The following is a 5,821-nucleotide window of genomic DNA, read 5'->3' as shown; positions in this document are numbered from 1 at the left end:
GCCCCGAGGATTCTGGGTCCTCTCAAGTCGGTGTGCTTGGATGAGAGGAGACAACATGTCTACCCTTTGGCCATAGCACTATCCTTGACCAATTCACTAAATCGCTTACAGCTCTGCTCTGTAACGGGCCAGACTTTTGGCCCTGAAGAAGGAGACCAGTGTGTAGACATCACTTCAAGAGTATCCTGCCTCCGTCAGGCACTGTGGAGATATAAAGGACACCTGCAAACTGTTTCTATTTCAGGTACACAGCATGGTGTTGACATGTCTGTGAAGTGATGTAGTTACCTGTGTGGGGAGCGATAAGGTTGCTTCAGCTATATGCTTAGTAAGTTTCGAGTGTACAACACATTATTATTAACTATGACTACCCATGGAACATTCGATTCTCAGAAGTTATTCATCAAATCTCCTGTTCTATCCACCTTCACCCCTGTTTCTCGAAGGTTATTTTTTTTTTCAGATTTACTATAAAGGTGATATCAGTATCTATGGGTCACAAATTACAGAATTTCCTTCTCTCTCTCTCTCTCTCTCTCTCTCTCTCTCTCTCTCTCTCTTTCTCTCTCTCTCTCTCTCTGTCAGACTCTTTTCTTTTTTTTTTTTTTCGGACCGGGGATGAACCCAGGGCCTTATTGAGCAATGAGCAAATCCCCAACCCATGAAAAGTATGAGCAATGCACCACTGAAAACATTCACCCGTTTGTCCAACTTCCACGCTTCTTTCAAGAGAAAACTGGTTTTTAATATAGGTGAAGGTGTATGATGATGATGGTGACAACGATGATGATAATAATTTAATTCTGTGTGATAGAAGGAGTTTTGTGGATTGTATAAAAGATATTTAAACATTTGCTGACCTGTTATTAAATCAATTAGAGTATTTAGGACCAGATTTAAAGAATACTCAGACCAATAAGAAATCATCCCTTCTTCTAAAATCTTAAAATGTAGGGAATTTTAAGTTTGGGTTAAGGAGTATAAACTCTTCTGAGGGGGAAAACCACCACGTGAGGTCACATGAAATTAAGTGACTCTCATACAGTTCTACAAGAGCTCCTCCCGCAAGATATCAAATTTCATTCAGATGAGTGGTGTATGCCTATAATCCTAGGACTCAGAGGCAAAATCAGAATCATGAGTTCAATGCCAACATAGGCTACATAAAAAAATCCATGGCTAGCCTGAGCTACAGAACAACACCTTCTCTTAGAAAAAGGAAAAATGATGGCCGACTCAGTGGAGCTTTTCCCTCACATCCACAGTGCACTGGGTGTGGAATGTCAGTGCTACCAAAAACAAGTTCTAAAAATGAAATATTCAACTTCCTTCTCTTGGTGTTGTAAATAAACAGCAAATGAGCACCCTGAAGCTTTATTTCTGTTCAGCATACCATATATGTAGTTTTAGATATAAGTTAATTCCAGGCACTTTAAAGAGGGGGGTCTAAATAGATATTTTATATAAGAATATAAATCGGAGAGACGATTATAAATCATTGATTATAAATCAAGAGCACTTGATGTTCTTCCAGAACTCTGAAGTTTAGCTCCCAGCACCCATTAGAACAAATGAACTTACTGATTATCTGATCTTCTTCTATGATGTGTGACAGTATTTCTAGGACACGGTGAACCATAAGGCTCCTTGCCGTGTTTGATCTGGAACCCCTCAAAGGCTCCTGTGTTAAACGCTTGCTCCTCAAAATGGTGCTTTGGGAGGTGGTAGCAACGTTAAGACATAAGACCTGGTGCAAAGTCTCAGGTCATCAGGGATGTGTTCCTCAGGGGGATTGTTGGACTCCAGTCTCTTATACTTTGTCATGGTTAGGTCAGGAGATGAACTGTCCTTCTCCATATGCTTGCTTGTCATGTGATGCGCTTGTCATGTGATGTGCTATCTCACTACAGCCCCCAAAACAACAGGGCCAACCAACCATGAACTGAAACTCCTCAAACCATTCCTCTTCTAAAGTCTATTGTTATCTGGGGCATTGGCTATAGCAATGGAAAACGAGCAAGCTCCTCTTGGCCTGACCCTTTGGTGGTTTCAGATTTTTGAGCTCTCAAATTTGCCACGAGCTTGGCAAAGTCATGGGGCACTTTATTGGGCTCACGGCAACAGTGGGGAAGGTGATGCCCTTGTTTTTCTTTCCACTCAAACAAATGAATTCTATAAAATTTTATGAGTCTGAATGCATAGTGAAGATTTGTTTTTAAAAGTTAAAAGTGCATTCCATGGTTTTTCCATGGCCCCTTCCTACCCTTTTACCATCCAAGGTCTGAGGCAAGTGGCTGAAGAGTTATCAAGAGAGATGATTAGAAGGAGAGGTGGATCTAGCCTGACAATGTGCGGTGTTTGACATCTCTCAGGACCTTGCCACTCGTGGGCTGGGGTATCTTGAGGCATCCTGTATTCATCAACTCTGGAACAGTCCTTAGAAAGTTCTGGAGGTTTTTCAACATTGGCAGCAAAGATAGCACTTAGTTCTAGTGTAAACTACGAACAATTTAAATTGAACCATTGGCTTCTCTTATCAGCTCTTCTGAAAGGAGTTAACTAGAGAATAGCTGGTAATCATATCCCTGTCGTTGGAAGGCTCAAGTTCTGATGAAGTGTCCTTGATCGCCTGCACTTGTCGGACTTCTTGGTACTTTTAATGTCCAGTCAGGAATCCTGTGCTGGCTTAGAAGGTGGGGAGGAAGTTGTGTATTTACTTGGTCTGATGTGGTTGCCACAAGAGTCTTATTAAGCGTTCTCTATTACCACCCCCACCTGCTTCATTTGGTGGCAAGAGATGTCCAGTTGGGGCTCTGTTTTCTCCTGTTATTTGATGATTCATTTAGGTCACCTTCTTACCTGTATATATTAGAAAACTTCTGCTGTATTTGGTCTATATACTACCTCCAACTGGCCCTTAATTTTAGCTGTCTATTTTTGTGCCAGTACCATGTAGTTTTTTTATTACTATAGCCCTATAGTACAATTTGAGGTTGGGATGCTGATCCATCAGGATTGTTTTACCTATCCTGTATTTGTGTGTTTGTGTATTGTGGTGTGTGTGTGTGTGTGTGTGTGTGTGTGTGTGTGTGTGTTTCCATATGAAGCTGAAAATCGACCTTTCAAGATCTGTGAAGAACTGTGTTGTCATTTTGATTGGGAACTCATTGAATCTGTACAATGTTTTTGGCAGAATGGCTGTTGTAACTATGTTAATCCTACTGATCCACAAGCATGGGAGATCTTTCCATTTTCTGAGATTGTTAAGCCCATTGTTGAGGATATGGTCCCATTATACTTTAAAGCCAAATATGAAGCAAGTTTTAATTAAATACTGGCCAGTTTGATGGATGCTCTGGCCAGGTCCATCTCTGGGTTCCCAGAAAATGGCCACGAGTCATGACTTGCAGAGGTTTAGAAAGGCAATCCCACAAAGCCACTGTATTTCCCATCTTGTCCAACCAGGGGCAATCATATATCCTAATGTATTTCTTGCCTATGTACCACACACCCCATACATGCTCCCACCCACATGTGATCAAGCACATCTGGGGAAGATGGATCAAACCAACAGGACAAACAGGACCTTATTCTTAACTGCAAACCTAACTCTTAACCTGCAAGGTATACTTTTCCTCTTTTGTCTCCCATTAACTTGCAAAGTGTATTATTCTTGTTCCTGTTTTGGTCTTGCAATATCTTCTTCAATTTCTTTCTTTAATGTCTTAAAGTTTTTACCATACATGTCTTTCACTTGCTTGGTTAGAGTTACCCCCAGGGTATTTTATATTATTTGAAGCTATTGTGAAAGGTGTTGTTTTCCTGGTTTCTTTCTCAGTCCACTTGTCATTTGTGTATAGAAAGGTTGTGACAGGGCAAGACAGTGTAAAGGGTCCTCCATCTTGTATTTTTGTCAAGACCATTTTAGGTTTATCTAGAATTTGATCTCCCTGATGGAGAATCCCATGGAAAATCACCCAACTCTGTTCTAGGAACCAAGGGTCAGGATGTTCTGGCTAACTTACCTTAGCCTTTGTTCAAACTGCTGGTTTGGATGCCTGCTTCACCAACCTTGATGTCATCATTCTTGTCAAGTTTCTTCAGGAGGCCTGTCAGATCCACAATGGATTCTTTGGGGGTAGGAACACGGAAGGCCATGCCAGTGAACTTCCTGTTCAGCTCCGGGATGACCTGGCACAGCCTTGGCAGCACCAGTGGATGCAGGAATGATTTCCTGGGCAGCACCATGACCATCACTCCATAGCTTTCCAGAGGGGGCATCCGTAGTCTTCTGAGTGGCAGTGATGGCAGGGACCGTAGTTATGAACCCTTTTACAAAGCCAGAGTTGTCATAGGTGACCTTGGGGGTGGGTGCTAAACACTTGGTGGTACAGGACACATTGCTGACAATCTTGAGTGACTTGTCTTGTTTCTCGTGGCTAACACCCATCACAAACATGGGGGAATCAGCAGAAGGGGCAGAGATGATGACCCTTTTGGCCCCACCCTTCAAGTGGGCTCTGGCCTTCTCTATGGTGGCGAAGATGCCAGTAGACTCCATAACATAGGGCCCACTAAAGGGCATCCTGGGGCTGCACTGAGGACCAGCTTGTCTCCTGCAACTTCAACAGCAGCTCCCACTCCTCCACCTTTGATGCTGGCGCTGGCATTGCTCTCAATGACAACTTTGTAAAGCTCATTTCCTGGTATGACAATGAATACGGCTATAGCAATAGGGTGGTGGAACTCATGGCCTACAATGGCCTCCAAGGAGTAAGAAACCCTGGACCGCCCACCCCAGCAAGGACACTGAGAGCAAGAGAGAGGCCCTTGGTTGCTGAGGAGTCCCTGTCCCAACTTGGCCCCCAACACTTATCATCTCCCCCATAATTTCCATCCCAGACCCCCATCATAACAGGAGGGCACTAGGGAGCCCTCCTTACTCTCTTGAATACCATCAATAAAGTTCGCTGCACCCACAAAAAACCCTGCTGGTTTGTATGGAACCTCCTCTATCTAACCACTTACCTTAGCTTCTGTTAAAACCGCTTGCTTCAAACTGCTTACTCTGTGAGGCTCTACTGTAGTTCTTGATCAATAGAGATGCCTGGATACATTCTCTGCCCTTAAAAACCATGTGTTCTGAACACTCGGGACCACATCTAGGTCCCCGAACACTTTACTCCAGCAGGCTACAAACTGTATATGAGTGTTCATCTCTGATGGGATATCCAGAACAAGATTTTGGGGAGTTAATCTTGTATCCAGCTACTTTGCTCAAGTGTTTACCAGCTGTAGAAGTTTTCTGGTGGAATTTTTAGGGTCATTCATGTATACGATCCTCTCATCTGCAAATAAAGATATGTTTATTTCCTCCCTTTCAATTTGCATCCCCTCGTGTGCTGTAGCTAAGACTTCAAGGACTATAGTGAATAGGTATGGAGAGAGTATAGGAGATTCTAAAATAAATGAGTAATTTTTGGATATATGCAACTTGTCAAAGTTAAATTAAGATCAGATCAGCAATTTAAACAGACCTATAGCCCCTAGTGAAATAAATCTTGTTTTGTTCCTGATTTTAGTGGACTTGCTTTGAGTTTCACTGTATTTAAGTTGATGTTGGCTATGGGCTTGCTGTAAATTTCCTTTGTGATGTTAATTATAATGTATCTCTAATTTCCCAGGGCTTTTATCATGAAGGGGTGTTGGAATTTGTCAAAGGTCTTTTCTCCATCTAAAACCATGTGATTTTTTAATTTCAATTTGTTTATATGTTGGGTTACATTTATCCATTTTTGTTTACTGAAACATCCCTGCATCT

At 42.3% G+C, this 5,821-nt stretch overlaps 1 pseudogene; it reads right to left on the bottom strand.

Annotated features, from left to right (window-relative positions):
• Positions 1–4,026: 4,026 nt before the first annotated feature.
• LOC116883232 lies at positions 4,027–4,561 on the bottom strand (annotated as a pseudogene).
• Between the last annotated feature and the right edge of the window lie 1,260 nt (positions 4,562–5,821).

This window comes from Rattus rattus, chromosome 14, assembly GCF_011064425.1.
Source record: "Rattus rattus isolate New Zealand chromosome 14, Rrattus_CSIRO_v1, whole genome shotgun sequence".
NCBI lineage: Eukaryota > Metazoa > Chordata > Mammalia > Rodentia > Muridae > Rattus > Rattus rattus.
The sequence above is the reverse complement of the archived record's forward strand: the minus strand, read 5'-3'. Positions and strand labels throughout refer to the sequence as shown.